Genomic DNA, 22,437 nt, shown 5'->3' on the forward strand with positions numbered 1-22,437 from the left:
AACCCAAAAACAAAAAAAACAAAAAAAAAAAAACAAACAAAAAAAAAACCTGCCTCATTATATCACTTCCAAAATGCTACAAACGAAAAAGGGAAAATCTTGAAGGCAGCCAGAGATAAGAGACATAAGACACAGAAGAACAAAAACAAGAATTACAGCAGGGTTCCTGGCGGGGGGGAGGATGGGGACATGAAACCCAGAAGACGGTGATTTTTTTTTTTTTTTTAGAGTACTGAAAGGGAAAAGCAACAACCACCACCTATTAAGTCAAAATTCTATACCCAGCAAAGATATCTTTCTAAAAATAATGGAGAGAGATTTTCTCAGAAACAAATACTGAAGAAATTTCATTGCCAGGAGACTTAACCTACAAGAAATGTAAGATATTTCAGGCAGAAAGAATCTGAGTAATACTGAAACTTGGATCTACAAAAAGAAATGAAGAGCCCTAAAAACATAATGCAAGTAAAATAAAATCAGTCTTTTCTGTTTTTTCAAGAATTGCACTAAAAGATAACTTTCAAAAGCAAAAATAGTGAGTACTGTGTGTTAACAGCACATATAAATGCAAAATAAATAACACCAGAGAATTGGGAATATACTATGTAAAGGCCCTTTGGCAGGCAGACCTTAGAGAGACTGTGGGTTCAACTCCAGACCACTGCAAACAGAGCCACTCAAATGAATTTCTTTTTCCCAGTACACTAGTATGCTGCAGCCTATTAGTGTGCAATAGCAGAAAAATTATGTACATACTTGAACTTTGTATCTTATTTTAAAATTACTATAAATACAATATCCATTAAAATTGCTAATCATCATCCGAACTTTCAGCGAGCTGCAACCTTTTTGCTGCTGGAGGGTCTTGCCTTGACGCAGACTGCTGCTGACTGATCAGGGTCCTGGTTGCTGAAGGTTGGGGTGTCTGTGGCAATTTCTCAAAACAAGAGAATGAATTTGCCGCCTCTTCCTTTCCCAAATGATTTCTCTGTGGCACGTGATGCTGTCTGACAGCATTCTACCCACAGTACAACTTCTTTCAAATTTGGAGTCAGTCCCTTCAAACCCTGCCGCTCTTTATGAACTACGTTTATGCCACAGTCTAAATCCTTGTTGTCATTCCAACCATCTTCACGGCATCTTCACCAGGAGCAGAGTCCATCTCAAGAAACCACTTTCTTTGCTCCTCCGTAGGAAGCGCTCCTCATCCGTTCAAGTTTGATCCTGAGATCGCAGCCATTCAGCCCCTGATCATAGCTCTCTGGCTGTTTCCACCCCATCTGCAGTGACTTCTCCACGGAGTCTTGAACCCCTCAAAGTCCTGCATGAGGGCTGGAACCCACTTCTCCCAAACTCCTGTTAATATTGATATCATGACCTCTTCCATGAACCATGAATATTCTTAATGGCATCTAGAATGGTGAGTCATTTCCAGGTTTTCAATTTGCCCAGATCCATCAGAGGAATCACTATTTATGACATCTACAACCTTATGAAATTTATTTCTTAAATAAGACTTCAAAGTCAAAATTATTCCTTGCACCACGGGCTGCAGAATGGATGGTCTGTTAGCAGGCATGAAAACGTTAATCTTGCTTTACATCATCAGAGCTCTTGGGTGACTGGGTACAATGTCAATGAGCAGTATTATTTTGAGAGGAATCTTTTTTTCTGAACTGTAGGTCTGAACAGTCGGCTTAAGATATTTGGTAACATGTTGTAAACAGATATGCTGTCATCCAGGCTTTGTTGTTCCATCTGTAGAGCGCAGGCAGAGTAGATTCAGCACAGTTCTTCGGGGCCCTAGGATTTTCCCAACGGTAAATGAGCACTGGCTCCAACTTCAAGTCACCAGCTACATCAGCCCCTAACAAGAGAATCTGCTTGTCCCTTGAAACTTTGAAGTCAGGCACTGACTTCTCCTCTCTAGCGATGACAGTCCCAGTCTTCTCCCCAAATGAGGCTGTTTTCGTCTACACCGAGAATCCATTGTTTAGTGTGGCCTCCTTCATGAATTATCCCAGCTAGACCTTCCGGAGAACTTGCTGCAGCTTCTCCATCAGCACTTGCTGCCTCACTTGGCACTTTCGTGTCATGGAGACGGCGTCTCTCTTAAATCTCATGAACCAACCTCTGCAAGCTTCAGGTTTTTCTTCTGCAGCTTCCTCTCCTCCCCCAGCCCTCACGGAATTGAAGAGAGTCAGGGCCTTGCTCTGGAAGAGGCTTTGGTTTAAGAGAGTATTGCAGCTGTTTTGATCTTCCTTCCAGACCACTGAAATTTTCTCCCTACCGACAGTTAGGCCATTTCCCTTTCTTATCATTCGTGTGCTCACTGGAGTAGCACTCATTTCCTTTAGGAACTTTTCCTTGGCCTTTGCAACTTGGCTGTTTGGTACAAGAGGCCTACCTTTCAGCCTATCTTGGCTTTACACATCCCTCCCTCACTCAGCTTCATCATGTCTAGCTTTAGATTTCAAGTGAGAGATGCGTGACCTTTCCTTCCACTTGAACCCTCAGAGGCCACTGTAGGGTTGGTTGTTAGTTGGCCTAATTTCAGTACTGCTGTGTCTCAGGGAGTGGAGAGGCCTGAGGAAAGCGAGGGTTGTGGGATGGTGACTGACATTCTACAGAGCAGCTAGAATACACACATTTATCAGTTAAGTCCACGGTCTTAATGGACACAGTTCATGGTGCCCCAAAAACAAGTACAATAGTAACATCAAAAATCACAGATCACACATCACCATAACAAACATAATAATGAGGAAAAACTCTGAAATACTGCGAGAATTACTAACCTAAGACAGAGACACAAAGGGAGTAAATGCTTTTGGAAAAACGGCACCAATAAAAAACCTTCAATTTGTAAAAAACACAGTATCTGCGGAGCACAATATAAAACCAGGATGCCTGTACTACGCTGTGAAGCAATATAATATCATCTGAAGGTACACTTTGCACGAATTTAAAATGTACACTGTAGGGGAGCCTGGGGGGCTCAGGCGGTTAAGCATCCCACTTCAGCTCAGGTCATGATCTCACAGTTCATGGGTTCGAGCCCCGCGTTGGGCCTGTGCTGACAGCTCGGAGGCTGGAGCCTGCGTCGGATTCCCTCTCGCTCTGCTCCTCCCCCACTCATGCTATGTCTCTCTTTCTCAGAAATAAACTTAAAAAAGTTTTTTTTCTTTAAATGTACACTGTAAAGCCAGGACCGGACCTGGTGGGGGTTGGCAACGTGGACCGCTACACCAGCAAACACACAAGCAGGTCCCTAAGGCCCAGTCTCACATGGGACTGAGATGACAGACAAACAGTCTCTGCATTTAGTAGAAAACAAAATCTAAGCAAACACAGACCAGATATTCAGCCATCTAGAACTTCTAGGGATTATGTCCAGCAAAGAGCCCCCTAACCAAAGAAAGAACGCCATGCTTCACACGGACAGGTTAAAGTAGCACACCCAGTACCTGTAGACTGCCCTCAGAAACTTCCAGCATCAGCGGTACACAAGGGCGCGGCAGAAGAAACAAGACAGCAAGAGGAGCTGCTGCGTGCCACCTCCACCACTAATGACTCGACACCACCACCCTAATGCATGACTCACTGTGGTCTGACTCTTCCCTCCAGAAAATTCACCATGGCATGGATGGCCTCAGTGGAGTCAGACACAGTATTCTGGAAGGACTGAGGGCCCAGAGACTGACCTTGAAGGGGACTCAGAAGATCCCGGACACTGCCAACATGCTGGGCTTATCCAATAGTGATGTGGCTTTCTAGGACAGGGCTGTGTGATCCGTGGGGCGTCGCTCACCCGAGTGGTCATGTTCCTCGGGGAGCAGTACTGGAGTGAGCCAGCCACGCCCACTGGCTGAAGGACCTGCCCACTGTGTGAGTGTGGGTGCGTGGAAGAGGAAGGGGAGCCCAAAGGAGGCCTACTGAAACCCATGGCCGTCTCAACCGTGACGATCACTTGGAAGTAACTGTGATCTGTAGCCTAGTGGGAATTTCAAATCTGCTTTCTGTGACACCTTGGTAGAGAAGCTAGTGTCACCAAGATGCATGGTGCTTTGGAAATGAAAGAAGTACATGTTCTCTCTGAAAATAAACAAATTCAAAAAATTAAAATGTACACCGTAAGCCCAAAGGCAGCAAGTATAAAATATTTTAAGAGGTATGAATAGTAAGTCAACAGAAGAGATGAAACGGAATCATAAAACATGCTAAATAAAACCGAGAAGAGGCAGAAAAAAGGGGGAAAAGAAATCAAAAAATGAATGAACAGAAAATATAGCCAGCAAGATGGGAGGTTTTAGTCAAACCCTATCAAGAATCATCAATGGCTGCCTGGGGCCAGAGGAGAGGGGGTGGACTGGCAAAGGGCTTGAGGGAACTGGGTGGGGTGATGGACATTTCCTAGGGGTTTTTTTGTTTTTGTTTTTTTAAATTTGTCCATTTTGAGAGAGAGGAAGAGTACAAGCAGAGGAGGGGCAGAGAGAGAGAGAGGGAGGGAGGGAGGGAAAGAGAATCCCAAGCAGGCTCTGCTCTGTCAGCCTGGAGCCCAACGCAGGGCTAGAACTCATGAACCGTGAGATCATGACCTGAGCCAAAACCAAGAGTTGGAGACTTAACCGACTGAGCCACCCAGGTACCCCAGAAATTTCCTAAGTATGGTAAACATTCATCCATACTCAGAAAACTGTATGTTTAAAATGGGTGTATCCTAGGGTGGCTCAGTCGGTCAAGTTTCCTACTCTTGGTTTCAGCTTAGGTCACGGTCTTGCAGCTCGTGGGTTCAAGCCCTACATCAAGCTCTGCACTGACAGTGCAGAGCCTGCTTGGGATTTTCTCCCTGCTCCATCCCCCCCCCCCCACCCTGTACCTTCTCTCTCTGAAAATAAATAAACTTGAAAAAAAAATGGGTACATCCTACTGTGTGCAAATTATAACTCAATAAAGTTTATTTTTCAAAATAAAGAATAAAAAGTTAAAGGAAAAACAACTCTACTGAAATAACTAAGAATGCCGAGTCGTGGCCGGACTGCCCAGTCTCACTTACTAGCATGTTGATATGGGCATCACTCACCCTCTCTCTGTCCTCAAGCACCAGCCGCACGGGCCTGCCATGAGGAGGTAAGAAGTGCTTCAAGCCCCAGCTTGGCACACAGTTAGAGACCGTCCAGTGCTGGCTAGCATTATGATTAATAAAAAATGACCCACACTTTTGCCTAGGACCACATATGGTGGCACCTTGAGGGAGAAGACACCGTCTCTGCTCTGGTCGAATGAATGTCATCTGACTAAAGACTCAAAGACTGAGGGGCGCCTGGGTGGCTCGCTTGGTTAGGCATCCGACTCTTGGTTTCGGCTCAAGTCATGATCTCACGGTTTGTGGGATCGAGCCCCATATTGGGCTCAGCACTGCTGGTATAAAGCCTGTTTGGGATTTTTCTCTCTCTCCCCCTCCCACGTTCTCTCTTTCAAAATAAATAAATACACTTAGGGGGAAAAACATATTACCAGAAATAAACTGACAGAAACAAACCTCATAGTTAGAAAACAGTCCATTTCTCCTACATGCCTACTTCTGCATGGTTCCGTCAGTATTTACGGAAGACCTACAAGATGCTGGAGACAGATCCAAAGACCACATATATTCTCTGGCTCTTGAGAAAATGCCACAGGAGTGAGCTGTTCCAACATAATGAAAGAAAGAGCATTAACATAAAAAGATGTGCATGTTACTACAAAAGCCCCAAGGAGAGGAAAGGACTCCCACCGGGCTACAAAGCCAAGAGCCAAGTGCCAGGCATTATGCGAAATGCCATACATGCACTTCTTCCTATGACTCTTACAGTGACTCCAAAGTAGACACTATTGTCTCATTTTAAAGCTGTGACACCTAAGGAACAGAACCATCAGGAAACCTCATCTAACGTCACAGAGCTAGGATTCAAATCCAGGCAGTCTGAATCCCACACCTGCACTCCCAAGACGACAGTGGACTGCTTCTCTGCCAGCATCTGCCTGGGAGGGGTCAGCGAAAGCTCCTCCTCCCATCAGCCACCTGGAAAGTGCCTCTCGGGAGCGCTGGGACTCCTGCATCATCTTCCCTTTCAAAGCTGACTCATCCCCTCCCCCTCCCCCTCTCTTCCAGGCTGGGTGGCTAGTCCCGCCTTCCTTCCTGCTCCCGCAGCACTTCTCAACCACATGCACTCACCTCTCTCCCGAGAAACTGACCATGGGCTCCGAGAAACTGACCATGGGCTCCGAGAAACTGACCATGGGCTCCGTGAGACCAGAGACTTTGTCCCAATCACGTTCTTTCCACTAACACCTTCCATAACATCACTCCTAGGGCAGGCAGCGTTCACTGAATGAACAAGCAGAAGACTCTCCGGCGGTTTCCAGAGTGACAGACAGGAAAGGCTGACTGCCTGACACGGGAGCTGAGCTGCCCGTCGGGGTAACTTGTGGCAGAAGATCCTGGAATCACATACACGATACACAGAATCAAGTTCCTTCACCGCCACTTTAGAAACTACACCTACAGCCTCTCAGGGACTCCCCTAAGACCAACGGTCAGGGAAGAAAATGCTGAGTCTGTTTACAGTTGGTTTAAGTGATGTGTTGGCACCAGCCAGCGGATGGCTGCAACATGACACTACACTCAGACTCGGTCCTGAAGGCCCAGTGGCAGGAAAATCCAAACCAGCGGGCACAGGTCTGAGAAGTATGGTCGGATGGACCCCTTGCCAGGAAGGAAAAATGGCCAGAGATGCAGATCCACACCAATTCACTGACAGAAGCTACTGTCTGGCAGGACGGTCAGGAATTTGGAGAGAACAAGAAGCGATAACTGGTGGCAAAGGGCTCTAGAGAAGGGGTGCGAGGACGGACCCGGCACGCAAGGGCCTCTGTGTCCTGTGTGAATATGCTCAGCAAGGACACGCCCTGCAAACGCAGCTCTCAAAGGTCAGTGGACAAGATGAGCAGCGCCACACGTGTCTCTGAGCTTCTTTCCCTGACACTTACTCTAATACGCTCATGACAGCAAGGGTGGGAGTGATGAATCTGCTCAGTGACCTACACTTCCGCCAAGAACGATCCGGGTTCTCCAATGCCAGGTATCTGCAGGGCACAGCTTGTCTGGTATTCGGCATTTCGTGCCTTCTCTAGCACTGGACTCACTCAGCAAGCAACAACATAGCTGGGAGCCCCAGAGAGGCCGGACTTGTGCCCCAGCCTCAGTTACTGGCTTCCTCCAACCTCTCCTCAGCCCCCATGCCTCTGCACAGGTGAGGGGTCCTGCAGGGCTGGTTATCTAGTGAGTCTACTACCCAACCTTGTCCCACATAGTGGCCTGGAGCCGCCCTGGCCCACGTGATACACAGAAATGTCTGAGCGCCTGAATAAGGGGGCTACCGCTCCAGCAATCGGCTCTGGCCGTGCTTCCCAGACTCCTGCACACTTGCCCATCTTGCCATCTTGGCTCACCTGAACCCTAGAGGTCTGTTTCCCGTGGCCCTCCCAACACAGACATGACGCATCCCAGGCAGCCTGCCTGCAGGGGTGCCCTGACTGCCATGCACGCCCACCCACTAGCCTCAGCTTGCGTGCACCCCACACAGATCCTGCTTGCCCAGTGACTGTGGACTAGCTCTGGCGCAGGCAACCCAGCTGCAACCACATGGGCTCCAACAAGGTATGAACCCCAGCTTTGGGGTGTGGCCCCCTTCGAAATGTGTCCTTCCATGGGGGTACTATCCCTCAGCCCTTGAGTATACTTTAGAGTTTCCTTTCCAGTTTACAGTTACTCTAGCGGAGCTTACTAATTTCTTAATATATTAAATTTCCCTTGTTTAAATTACTATATGGTTTAAAAAAATAAAAAATAAAATAAAATAAAAAAATTAATTAACTATATGGTTTGTTTCCTGATTGGACCTAGACTGATACACCCAGTTCTCCCATGTCACCATTACAGACTTACTGAACAACTTTTCACTGTTGTGACCCACGGTCATGGGATTCACTCATCTTGTCACATACCCCATCACCCAAAACAGCTGGCTGGGGAGAATGATGAAATGGCCTACTGGGGACTCCCCACATTAAATGGGAGACCTTTGGGGTTAGAGAGCCATCCCATACGACGCAGCTGTACATATTCTGCACAGATGCCCAAGACAGACATGGTGCTGCTTCTCCAGGAGAGAAGGGCCCAAGTGCAAGTAGCATCTTTCACTGGCACCTAACAACCAATCCGGAAAACTTGTCCTTCCCACCCCTGCAACTTTAGGTTAGAACTCTTAGCAGCCAAGAGTTGAAAACCTGTACCAGGTGATAATAGTTTCAGTGTATAAGAAGTTAGCCTGGCCATCTGGACTCATACCTCTGAACCAACAAGTTCAACACAAATGTTGACTAGATATTGTGATGGTCAAAGATAAAGAGACACATGAGACAGGTGCAGAATCCCAAAAAGAATGTCTTCAAAAAATACGTACCTCTCCATTAAACTTCCTTCTAAAACTTCCTTCTGACACATCCTGCAAGAACAGCAACACTACGGGCATCTGGGGGGGCTCAGTCAGTCGACCATCCGACTTCTGATTTTGGCTCATGTCACGATCTTGTGGGTCATGAATTACAGCCCTGCGTCGGGCTCTGCACTGACAGCACAGAGCCTGCTTTGGATCCTCTGTCCCCCTCTCTCTGCCCCTCCCCAGCTCTCTCTCTCTTGCTCTCTCTCTCAAAAAAAAAATGTTGTTTATTTTTTAAAGCAACACTGAATCCTGTGGCTGCTTAGAAAACATACACTTAAAATACTGTACAAGTGTGGTTGAAAATACTCACTGTTTGTCCTTAGGCAAGTCATTAATCCTCCAAGCCTCAGTTTCCTTATTTGCAAAGGGAAGATTAAAAAAATCCACTCAGAGGGCTGCTACAGAATCAAGTGAGATATGACAAGTGAAGTGCTTAACAGAGTCTAGGACTCTGGGTTAAGTAACCCAGAGTAACCATTAATGGTTAATGGTAACAGTAACCATTAAGTCAAAAACGGCAGCTATTTATTACCATAAAAATGACAGACTGTTTTAAATGGGCAAAATAAAGCAGGCAAATGCAAATAAAATAAATGCATGGGTAGCAATTTAAAGTCAGAAAAACATAAGTGGGGCGCCTGGCTGGCTCAGTCAGTGGAGCATGTGACTCCTGATCTTGGGGTTATGAGTTCAAGCTGCACATTAGGTGAAGAGATTACTTAAAAATAAAATTTTAAAGAAAAGATAAACATTATAAGTAACAAGGTTACTCTGTTAATAGGAAATATGCTTTTAATAGAGACGTGAAACTCACAACTCAACATAAAAATAAACATGTTAATATATATAAAATGCAAAGCCAGTAAAGTCTCCAGGTAAAAATTAACAGATGTCACCAATAGTCAAACAGGCCACCTATCAATCTGTAACAAACCAAGCAGACAAAAACATAAATGACAAATTTAAATAAGGCATAATTGTTGGATTTATGTCAAGATTTAAACTCCACTGAATACTTCTTGCGTTAAACTCCATGAAACACTTGCACAGTTGATCAAATAGGCTACCAAAAAGCAAACAGAAACCTACACTCCAACAGACACAAGTTATACAGGCCATATTCACTTAAAAACAAAAAACAGGAGTGCCTGGGTGGCTCAGTCGGTTGAGTGTCCGACTTCGGCTCAGGTCATGATCTCGCAGTCCGTGAGTTTGAGCCCCGCGTCGGGCTCTGTGCTGACAGCTCAGAGCCTGGAGCCTGCTTTGGATTCTGTGCCTCCATCTCTCTCTGACCCTCCCCCATTCATGCTCTGTCTCTCTCTGTCTCAAAAATAAATAAACATTAAAAAAAAAAAAATTTAGGGGCACCTGGGTGGCTCGGTCGGTTAAGCATCCGACTTCAGCTCAGGTCACGATCTCGCAGTCCGTGAGTTCGAGCCCCGCGTCGGGCTCTGGGCTGACGGCTCAGAGCCTGGAGCCTGCTTCCAATTCTGTGTCTCCCTCTCTCTCTGCCCCTCCCCCGTTTATGCTCTGTCTCTCTCTGTCTCAAAAATAAATAAACGTTAAAAAAATTAAAAAAAAAATTTAAAAACAAAAAAAAAATGGAATGTAAGATTTATAAAAGCTGAAACCACATATTTCAAAGTCCAATTCACTTCAATATTCAAAGCTCTCTCTCAAGTACTTTAATGAAGACATAAATTTGTAATTACAGTCCCACCAATATTTAATACTAGAGGACAGGGATTACCAGTAAATTCCCAGTACTTACCATAGTAACTTGAACATAATATGCACTAACTGAATGTCTGCTGAGTAAAGACTGAGAAAAACACGAAACTGAGAACACTATATATCAAAACTTTAGGTGTCTGGCCAAAGCTGTACTTAAAGTTAAGTTCATAGCTGTAACGACTAGTATTATTTCAAAGGAAGAGAAAAGTAAATATTTGGCTATTAGAAATCAATTCAGAAAGCCACCTTCCCCAAAATAGGAACAATCATTATTACGAAAAGTTAATGACTTAGAAAATTGTTAACAACAGGAACTAGTTAAAACGTGGTAAATGTCTCTGAATTGTATGCTTAAAAATGGTTTAAATGGCACATTTTATGATATACGTGTTTTAGCACAATTTTGAAAAAACAGATTTTTTTTTTTTGAAAAGGGCAAATTTAAGTGGGATGGATACTGGGAAAAAAACAAACAAACAAACAAAAACAGATTTAAAAAGAACTGACCTACAAAGTTTAATGGGTGATTACCCTTTAAGAAACAGAATATTCCCTAACACTAACAATGTGCATAGTTTACAGGACTAAAGATTCAATCCTCTAATACCAGAAACATCTTAGAATCATGAAAAGCACATGGTAACAATTAGCATTCATGGGGTCCTACTAAAATTCTCACTCTCATCTACCTCAAACCACTCACACATACCCCCAAGCCATGCTTTTAAATTAATTCCTACCACCATTCCACTATATATGGATGTCCTCAAGTCACTTTATTTTCTACAAAAGACTCCTGACATTCTCAAGGACATGAGGTCACATGAGGACTTTCCAGGATACCAGCTATCACAAATCACTAAGACATTTAAGTGACCTCATCAGACCTTTAAGAAACATGTAAAATTAAAATAAATTCTGCCTGTAAGTATACATTGCATTGTGGACATTAGTGTATTGACCTCAGAAGGCAGTCAGGAAAACCACAACACAGAGAAAAGAAATGATGGGGGGGGTGGGGGGGGTGGGAGGGGACACAGCCAGCAGCTAAGTGATTTCCACACAAAACTAGGAGCTTCAAAATTCCCCCTTTTCAAATTCATGCCTTCACAAAATTGACATTAGAATGGTAACAATTATGGGAATGCAAACTGATGCAGCCACTCTGGAAAACAGTATGGAGGTTCCTCAAAAAACTAAAAACAGAACTATCCTACGACCCAGCAATTGCACTACTAGGCATTTATCCAAGGGATACAGGTGTGCCGTTTCGAAGGGATACAGGCACCCCCACGTTTATAGCAGCACTATCGACAATAGCCAAAGTATGGAAAGGGCCCAAATGTCCATCGATGGATGAATGGATAAGGAAGACGTGGTATAAATATATACAACAGAGTATTACTTGGCTATGAAAAAGGATGAAATCTTGCCGTTTGCAACTACGTGGATGGAATAGGAGGGTATTATGCTAAGTGAAATTAGGTAGAGAAAGACAAAAATCATACGACTTCACTTATATGAGGACTTTAAGAGACAAAACAGATGAACATAAGGGAAGGGAAACAAAACTAATAAAAAAAAACAGGGAGGGGGACAAAACAGAAGAGACTCATAAATATGGAGAACAAACTGAGGGTTACTGGAGGGGTTGTGGGAGGGAGGAGAGGCACTAAGGAATCTACTCCTGAAATCATTGTTTCACTACATACTAATTTGGATGTAAATTAAAAAAATAAATAAAACAAACAAAAACTTAGTAAAATATCCTCAAATACAAATCTGTAATTCAACTTGTGTAATAGTATTGATTTCAAATACTGAAATAAAATATTAAAAAGTAAAAAAAAAATTAAAAATATAATTGATAGTCAGGGAAAAGAGAATATTTATTAACTATTATAATAACCCCTACAAAACACATTTCTTGAATATAGTATTTTAACCTTTTTTTTTATATGAAATTTATTGACAAATTGGTTTCCATACAACACCCAGTGCTCATCCCAAAAGGTGCCCTCCTCAATACCCATCACCCACCCTCTCCTCCCTCCCACCCCCCATCAACCCTCAGTTTGTTCTCAGTTTTTAAGAGTCTCTTATGCTTTGGCTCTCTCCCACTCTAACCTCTCTCTTTTTTTTTTTTTTTTTTCCTTCCCCTCCCCCATGGGTTCCTGTTAAGTTTCTCAGGATCCACATAAGAGTGAAACCATATGGTATCTGTCTTTCTCTGTATGGCTTATTTCACTTAGCATCACACTCTCCAGTTCCATCCACGTTGCTACAAAAGGCCATAGTTCATTTTTTCTCATTGCCACGTAGTACTCCATTGTGTATATAAACCACAATTTCTTTATCCATTCATCAGTTGATGGACATTTAGGCTCTTTCCATAATTTGGCTATTGTTGAGAGTGCTGCTATGAACATTGGGGTACAAGTGGCCCTATGCATCAGTACTCCTGTATCCCTTGGATAAATTCCTAGCAGTGCTATTGCTGGGTCATAGGGTAGGTCTATTTTTAATTTTCTGAGGAACCTCCACACTGCTTTCCAGAGCGGCTGCACCAATTTGCATTCCCACCAACAGTGCAAGAGGGTTCCCGTTTCTCCACATCCTCTCCAGCATCTATAGTCTCCTGATTTGTTCATTTTGGCCACTCTGACTGGCGTGAGGTGATACCTGAGTGTGGTTTTGGTTTGTATTTCCCTGATAAGGAGCGACGCTGAACATCTTTTCATGTGCCTGTTGGCCATCCGGATGTCTTCTTTAGAGAAGTGTCTATTCATGTTTTCTGCCCATTTCTTCACTGGGTTATTTGTTTTTCGGGTGTGGAGTTTGGTGAGCTCTTTATAGATTTTGGATACTAGCCCTTTGTCCGATATGTCATTTGCGAGTATCTTTTCCCATTCCGTTGGTTGCCTTTTAGTTTTGTTGGTTGTTTCCTTTGTTGTGCAGAAGCTTTTTATCTTCATAAGGTCCCAGTAATTCACTTTTGCTTTTAATTCCCTTGCCTTTGGGGATGTGTCGAGTAAGAGATTGCTACGGCTGAGGTCAGAGAGGTCTTTTCCTGCTTTCTCCTCTAAGGTTTTGATGGTTTCCTGTCTCACATTTAGGTCCTTTATCCATTTTGAGTTTATTTTTGTGAATGGTGTGAGAAAGTGGTCTAGTTTCAACCTTCTGCATGTTGCTGTCCAGTTCTCCCAGCACCATTTGTTAAAGAGGCTGTCTTTTTTCCATTGGATGTTCTTTCCTGCTTTGTCAAAGATGAGTTGGCCATATGTTTGTGGGTCTAGTTCTGGGGTTTCTATTCTATTCCATTGGTCTATGTGTCTGTTTTTGTGCCAAGTATTTTAACCTTTTGATCTCGATTTTATTTTCAGAATTTTGTGTTTCTACATGAACACAATAAATTGGTTGTTTTCACTGAAAAAAAAGTTAATAAAGGTTGTATCATCTTACTCTCCCATGAACACAGTACAGTTGACCCTTGAACAAGAGCTTGAACTGTGCAGGTCCACTTATACAGAGATTTTCTCTAATAAATACAGTACAGTAATGTAAAAAAAAAAAAAAGAATGGTAAGAGATACATAAAAAAATAATGAATATGTGAAATAAATATTGCATGGACTCCAAAATATTCTCAAAATTCTGAGGATTTTAGTCTTCATGTCAATTAAAAACCTGAGGTAATACAACTTTGAGATCAACACCTGCACAAAGTCCAATAAAACCCACGAGACCACATTGAATCCTCAAAAATGCTGTGTGGAAATTACCGTCTAAACCACAAAGACTGGTCAGAGAATCAGCACATAGCATCTTCGGTGGCCTTACGCCTGTCACAGTACCTCCCCAGCCCCTTATATCCAAAAGGGCAGGTGTCGCTTGGCCCTGGCCCCTTGCTCCTCCTGGCTGTGCAGCTGGCCTTGAACAAGTCCTTAGCCTTTCTGTGCCTGTTTCCTCAACATAAACTGGGGACCAGAGCACCTGTGCTTCGAGTCACTGTAAAGACAGAAAGGAGACACACACAGGGACGGACGGCACAACAGTGCCTGACGTGGAAAGTGCCGTGTAAGTGCCAGCCGACGCGGACACATGTAATTATCAGCTTGTGGCAGGACCACTCAGTGATTACTGCTTACGCGGCAAAGCAACGCCGCAAGAACCATAGGAACTAATTCCTGACCTCTCTTCTACTACAGTTTTGCCCTGCTGCTATTCGTATCTCACTGCTGCCCAACTCACCTAAAACATAAGCCTCCTAAGAACAGAAACCACTCCACGGGACACTTCCTGGCAACCTGACCGTGCCAGACAACGCACGGCAAGACTCGTGGATGTTCTTCCAGTGTCACAACCCCAGCATCAAGCACGTATTCAAAGACCTCAATAAACATTTGCTCAATGAATGAATCCGCGTTCTCTCAACGATCTCGACTTCAAGTCCAAGGCCCTGACACCCCTGGCTGAGTCTGGCCCTAGTCACCACACCTTGCTTGGGACACAGTGCCACTGACCAGATTCTGCTCACTCGCTGGGCATCAACCCTGACTCCTTTCACTTGGGGAAACACTCCAAGCCCCCCCACACAGACGAGGCGCTGTCCCTGCTCCCTCCCTCTCCCCTGGATGGGGGGTCAGCACTCTCCCTAACGCAGGGCCTGGGCCAGGAGCAAGTCCAGTATTTGGAAGGGAGTCAGTCAGAGGAGTGTGAACCAGCAAACAGAGGGGGAGGACGTTAGGCCTCCTTTCCCAGAGGAGGGTCATGAACCCAAAAGGGTGGGAACCTTTTATTCTAAGTAAGTTTTTATTTCATTCAGCTTTTCAACACTTCCAACAGGACAGAGACCTAGTACCTGTACCCAAATAATTCTTTGGTAACCAGAATTAATTGATAAATAAATGTTGCTTCTGATTTTCATTTTCATTTTTTAATTAACGCCAAATGATTAATTCATGTAATAAAAAAAGCTAAGCATGTAATATTTATTGAAAATTCCTCTGTTCGAAGTCTATTTCAGGCAGTTAGATGTAGGCATTAATAATGCAAGAGGGGTCACAGCTTCTGAGTGTTACAGAACCTCGAGGGCTCATTCCTGGCCTCTCCTCACCAATGCCTTCCCTCCACCAGCCGCATCCACACCATTAAGACACACTCAACCCTCAGGCGTTGGTCTGGGGCTCAGATGCCTATGGTGCAGAGGGCTGCGAAGACAGTGGAGCAGGAGGACCCTACGCTCACCTTGTTCCACAGATACAACTAGATGACACTCACATCAGCGTAAATAACCCAGAACACCATGTGAAGCCTGGCAGAACAAACCCCACAACTAGAGGTAGAGAAGAGGCCACAGCAGAGAAGGTAGGAAGGGCAAAGACCCAGCTTGGGAGCAAAACAGACCATCGTTCGCGGCGGGAAGGGAGCCGCGGGCACAGAGAAGGGCAAAACTCAGATGTTGATGGTACAACTGCCTAATCCACATCTGCCTTGGTCGTCTCAAGGCCAGGGGGCTCAACATGTCCAAAACCAAATGTACACGGTGGCAGCAGTGAACCAGAGAACCAGGGAGTCATCCAACGCAAAGAAACCAGAAGGAGAGCAGACCCAGCAAGTTTAGTGTGGGGGACAGCCTGCCTGGGCGCAGAACACCCGCGTTCCTGATAAGACACCTGCGCCCATCCCATACGCAGAAATCAAGGGGGTGCACCCCAGCCCCCCGCCAAATGCCCACCCCACGCCTGACACCAGGCCTCTAACTGGTCTTCCTGCTTCAGTCTTTGCCCCTTACACCCACCTAAGTCACAGTACATCACTCTTCTGCTCAACACCCTCCCATGTTCCCACAGATTAAAACCAGTGTCAGAGTGTCAGACAAGGCCCTCCAGGTCTGTCCACAGCCTGACAATCCAGCACTCAGCAGACACTCGTGGGGACAGATGGACAAACGTGACACACGCACCAACAGACGATCTGACACGGAGCTGCGTGAAGAAGCGAGAACAAGACCTGTGCCTCCGCACCACTTGGAAATAAGCAAATACACGCAATCTCTGAAAAGAGAGATTCAAGAGATTCATGCCTGTCTACATAAGCAAACCTATCAGACGAGAGCAGATTAAGAAGTGGAGGCGGGGGGGGGGGGGGGGGCGCCTGGGTGGCGCAGTCGGTTAAGCGTCCGACTTCAGCCAGGTCACCATCTCGCGGTCCGTGAGTTCGAGCCCCGCGTCAGGCTCTGGGCTGACGGCTCAGAGCCTGGAGCCTGTCTCCGATTCTGTGTCTCCCTCTCTCTCTGCCCCTCCCCCGTTCATGCTCTGTCTCTCTCTGTCCCAAAAATAAATAAACGTTGAAAAAAAAATTAAAAAAAAGAAAAAAAAAGAAGTGGGGGCAGGGGGAGTAAGGAGCATAAAATGAAGCAGGCAAATAGGGGAGAAGGCAGAAGGACACTGACACCTGTTTGATGCTGGGCATGTGCTGTGAATCAAGGAGTAGGAGGTCCTACACTGAGGCAACTAACACAGTGTGAGACCTGCCCCCAGGCCAAGCCCTTCCGGGGTATTTCCTATTCCAGGGGGAAATGGTGCCTGAAGTCAGACTCCTAAGAATCTGCTTTGACCTTCCCACATTCAACCCACCTCACTCTCCCAGGTGTCTCAGATGTGGGCCAAACCATGGCCCTCACTGCAGCGGGGGATGTCTGCACTGCTTTTCAAAGCCCTTACCTGTCTCTATCTGCCCTTAATCCAAAGACCCAAACTCTGGCCCCAGCGCTCAAGGTCGCACCAGGGCACTTCCCACTGCTCCTCCTCCAGGCCCCTGACCCCAGTTCCCCAGCAGGGCAGGGCGTGGCACAGGCTTCCCTACTACCTGGCCTACTGACAGCTCCCACCCACAAGTTAGCAGCCAGGCCTACTAGCCTGCAACCTTTAATCTTACGTAAATCTCTCATTTTACAAATCAGAGGAGGACAAGAGACTCTCCGGGTCACACAGTGAATGAATTCCTGGCAAGGCTGGAAAAATGCCCAGGTCCCCAGTCCAGCCTTTGCTGTGAGGCCACATTCTTGGACAATCTGGTTTCCTTTAGGCACCGTGAAGGACTTCATTTAGGGGGAAAGGGGATTAAAAAGAAAGCCTGAAATGTTACTTTGAGCTTACCTTTTAGTTGAAATTCAGTCTTTATAATCGGTTTTGACATCCTGAGCAAAATTTAGAAAGTGATAAATAAAAAGTTCTGGTCTAGGATTTCACTGTGTACATATATCGGTCAAAACTCTCCCAAGACATCTTTAAATAAAATTAACTTTTCTATCTCAGGGAGGGAAGCCCCTCCCTTCCAAACTCCTAGTTTTTTACACAGAACGAAACAGAAATTTAGCACTGTTCTAACAGGTGTTAGCACCGTTCTAGCAGGTGTGTGTCCCCAAGCTTGTCTGCAAGGTGGCTCTCATCAGGGAGTGTCCTCACAGTCTCCCCCTGCTTAGCAGCCCAGGCCCTGCCCTCTCCTTCATGCCTACAGAGGGGTGGGAGGTAAGGAGGAGAGGCAGCCCACCCCAGCGTGCCCAGGGACCCAAGATGACACCTAGCATGAAAACATGCCCTAGTCCACTTCTGAGAAATGGGAATCAAAATACAAAGCGACATCAGCCAGAAATCACTAGAGGCTGCGAAAAGGAAGGACTCAGGCCACACTGCAGGCAGAATCACCAAAGAGCAGGACCCCGAGACAAGGCGGGCCCCCGCCAGAAGACAGGCTCGGCAAAGCCAGCTCACATCCAGAAGCAGCGATGGTACAGGCAGGGTGCCACAGCTGCCCACGTACGGCAGTGCTCGAAGTTAAACCGAGCGGCCTTCTGTTTCCTGCCATCTGAAAAACCCTGAATACAACAGACAGCAGGACGGGGCGGGGAGGGGCAGGAGGGAGGGGACGAGGCACTGGTGTGGTCCCTTGGAAAGCTCCACTTGGATCTAGGAGACTGATCAGACGCAGCCCAGTTGAGTGGGAGATTTGGCTGGAACAAAAGCTCCCAGCCCAGGGAAGGAGGACTAAAATCAAGCCAGGGCCCCTCTGGCCAAGCTCTGCTCTAGGAAGGAGCCCTCCGAGTCCCGTGCCCATGGGGTGCTTCGCATACCTTCCTCCAAACTGCACGCTGCCTTACATCCAACCCTGGGAAGGCTTATTTCCTGTGTCATCAGGGGACTTCAATAATGAAGGGGAGAAAAGATCTCAAGTGTTCCAGTCAAGAGAGGTGTCACACACCAGAGACTGTGCCATGACCCCTGCAAGGAGGAGCAAACAGATGAGACCGACAGCCGTGCGATTCTTGCGCAGTTCAGGGAATGCTTAGGACATGTTTAAAGCATAGGGAATTAACTAAAATACATGGAGGAAAACCGTGGAGGTTTGGCTTAGAGCACATCATCCAAACTCTTAAGTAGGCTATTCAGAGTTGCCTCTTTGGCTCAGGATTACTCTGTGAACTTAAAATGACCAAGTTTGCAACGGCTGACGGAATGTACTGCTTTCTTACAAATGGAAGACCTGAACACAACGGACTCAACCCTGCAGGTAGAAACCCAAGAAAGATGATGTGTCCACGAAGCACAGATTGAAACTAGCCCCTAGAATGAGCACATGGCAACTGCAGACTCCACTCACTACTGCTGAAGTGAACGAGTGCTGGGCTATTTAGAAGTCAGTCACAATTTCAGAAGCCACGCTCGAAGTGTCTGTTATTTAACATGAGCTGTGAAAACCTAACCTCCAGATCCAAGTGACTTATCCAGCATCTGCCCCTAAGAATACAGCTCCACTTTCAAGAGCATCTGAAGGAGACGAAGTCAAATTCCGTTCAGCATGACAATATGCCAGTCCCACAATTCTAAGGATGAACACGTGAATAGGACCATCCAGAAATCTGTGACTTTGTGACCAGATTCGAGATAAAGATTTCAGCCCAAATGATTGTGAAAGCATCTTTTACTTTAGTAGAATTAGCTAAAATTATAAAGGAGAGTCACAGGACCTCGACACCTGCTGTTTCCTTTGTCCACAACACTCTTATCCATAGGTCCACACAGCTCTGCTCCCTCATTGCCTTTTTGTGTCTCTGCTCAGTAGGCCTTCCCGGATCCCCCCACTTAACCCTGGAAGCGTCATGCCCACACACCTGCTTTATCGCTCACCATCCTACCACTTCATTAATTTACTGTCTCTTCCCATGAAAAGGGACAAGGAGATCTTTGTGAGCTCTGTTCACTGATGTGTCCTCAGTGCCAAGAACAACTCCTGACATAATAGATGCTCTAAATACATGATGAAGGAAGACACATCTCAGGTTTGCCTGGAGTCTTCCTCACAGCTCCCAAGAGCATTTCAAGATGTGGAGCACCTGGGTGGCTCAGGTCGTGATCTCACGGTTCGTGGGTTCGAGCCCCGCGTGGGGCTCTGTGCTGACAGCTCGGAACCTGGAGCCTGCTTCGGATTCTGTGTCTCCCTCTCTCTGCCCCTCCCCCACTCATGCTCGCTCTCTCTCTCTCTCTCTCTCTCTCTCTCTCTCTCTCTCAAAAATAAATAAATATTTTTTTAAAAAAGAGTCTTTCAGGATATTAAACACCAGAACTCTTCACTATTAAAAGTGACAAATGGGGTGTCTGGGTGGCTCAGTCGGTTAAGCGTCCAACTTTGGCTAGGGTCATGATCTCACGGTTGGTGAATTCCAGCCCTGTGTCAGGCTCTGTACTGACAGCCTAGAGCCTGGAGCCTGTTTCGGATTCTGTGTCTCCCTCTCTCTCTTGCTCTCTCTCTCTGCTTCTCCCCTGCTCATGCTGTCTGTCTCTGTCTCTGTCTCTGTCTCTCTCTCTCTCTCTCTCAAAAATACAATACACTCTAAAAAAATGTTTTTTAAAAATAAAAAAACTGACAAATAGCACTAAGCTCATTAAACAGTTTAAATATGACTGAATAAACCCACTTTGAACTGCTTTCATATTACTGCTAAATAAAATTCAGTTTTTAGAAAGTTACAGTCCACCCCTGTTAGCAACAACATTTCTATTACAATTTCTCAGCCCCACACGAGTTTCTTTCTGATCAGTTGGCTCTTTACAAGAGGCTGCATGAGTGAGCCCCCCAGTGTTTCAGTAAGTAACTGGTCAATACTGAAACAAACTGTTCAAGCCCCAGAGTGATCTAAAGACTTAACCCTACCCAATCATGAGTTTCCAGGCCACAAGAAAGGAAAGACAATGTTATCTTCCACACTCCAGAATCAATTAAAATCTGGAACCGACTTTGTACACAAGAAAACGTATCCAGCCAGTCACCTCCTAAGACTTAAGTCCCAATTCCCCAAATAATCATCCCTCCTTTTGCATAGTAATGCCCCTCTTATTTTTCCTTACACTGTGGTAACTATACCTGGTAACAGCATTCACACCTTGCTGTGGGAAATACTGGCCTAGAATGTTTCACTAAGCCTTTTAATTTAGTATGTTTGAAAATCTGGACTAAGTTAGCTAGACTCTGTCTAAATCCACACGGTAGAAAATTTCTACATAACAAATGTTATAGTGAAGTTTTTAAACAACTTAAAAAAAATTCTAATTCTACATCTCATTTGAGTCATTCAACAAACACTTTTCAGCTCTGAACAAGGTACTATGCTTTAAAATCTTTCTTCATTCAATAAACTTCTAATCTAGTAAAAGGCCATAAATGCATAGGTAAATGCAAGTGTGTTCAGTGTCATTCAAGGTAATTGCTTTAGTCGAGAGAATCAGGGCAAGCTGAATGGAGAAGGCAGAAACAAGCCTGGAATAACAAAGAAGAGCAGGCCTCTCAGGAGGCAGAACCAGAGGAAGGAAAGGGGAGCAGGAACAGAAAAAGGACGTGGGAGAAAAAGCCTTCCTGGAGAGCAGAGAGAGGGAGCCCAGGTCCAGATGTAATGAATGAGAAAACACGAGGTAAAGGGAGAAAGGTGGAGAGGACCCAGCTGGAGAGAGGTCCTCCTTGCCCACCAGAAGGTGGACTCCTCCGGAAGGACTCTCGGTTAGGCAGACCGGAGTGCACACAACCCCCACCCACATAACAGACTGTACATCCCGGCATGGCTCAAGGACATGGCTTGGAGATCGTCCTATATCTCTTACCAGTAACACAGCAGGCATTCAGATGCAGTTGATGAATATAACGGACATACAATAAAAAATACACAAAACGAAAAAACATACAATAAGATAAAAATGAAATCATTTTGGGGGCACCTGGGCGGCTCAGCTGGATTCAGCTCAGGTTATGATCTCAGGGTTCATGAGTTTGAACCCTGCAACAGGCTTCCTGCTGTCAGCACAGAGCCCGCTTCATATCCACTGGTCCCCACCTCCTCAAAAATAAACATTTTTTTAAAAATGAAATCCTTGGGGCGCCTGGGTGGCTCAGTCAGTTGAGCGTCCGACTTCAGCTCAGGTCACGATCTCGCGGTCCGTGAGTTCGAGCCCCGCGTCGGGCTCTGGGCTGATGGCTCAGAGCCTGGAGCCTGCTTCCGATTCTGTGTCTCCCTCTCTCTCTGCCCCTCCCCCATTCATGCTCTGTCTCTCTCTGTCTCAAAAAATAAATAAACGTTAAAAAAATTTTTTTTAATAAATAAAATAAAATGAAATCCTTTTTGCATACTTACTAACAAACCTGAAGAACTTTTTTATATCACAAAGAATCGTGAGAAGAAAATTTAAGGAAGCCAGTGTGACAATGTACTTTATTATTTTTCAAAATCTTGGTATAATATACTTTGTGTTAAAACCAGATCTTTGGAGCACTATAAATTCAATTATTTAGAAAGCTGGTTTTACCAGCAGTCTTTACTGAAAAAGGTCCCTCTCCCTTAAATACACACGGATCTAAATGGAAGAAATACTATATATCATTTGCACTTACTAAATCATGCTCATCAATTTTCATTCCCATCAATCAATTCACAAAGATTTCTGCTGAAATTCAGCTAGTCAAATTTTTTAAATGTTTGTTTATTTTTGAGAGAGTGAGCACAGGCGGGGGAGGGGCAGAGAGAGAGAGGGGCAGAGGCGGGGGAGGGGCAGAGGGACAGAGGGTCCGAAGCGGGCTCCACGGGCTCTGCACTGACAACAGAGAACCTGATC

At 45.3% G+C, this 22,437-nt stretch overlaps 1 protein-coding gene and 1 pseudogene across 3 annotated transcripts in view; one reads left to right on the top strand and one right to left on the bottom strand.

The window, feature by feature from the left end:
• Positions 1-22,437, bottom strand: part of FAM193A (family with sequence similarity 193 member A) — a 169,973-nt gene that overhangs the window by 125,062 nt on the left and 22,474 nt on the right. The gene's annotated exons all lie outside the window — the stretch shown is intronic.
• On the top strand, positions 1,715-3,777 carry LOC101084958 (annotated as a pseudogene).

This window comes from Felis catus, chromosome B1 (genome assembly GCF_018350175.1).
Source record: "Felis catus isolate Fca126 chromosome B1, F.catus_Fca126_mat1.0, whole genome shotgun sequence".
In the NCBI taxonomy this organism is placed as follows: domain Eukaryota; kingdom Metazoa; phylum Chordata; class Mammalia; order Carnivora; family Felidae; genus Felis; species Felis catus.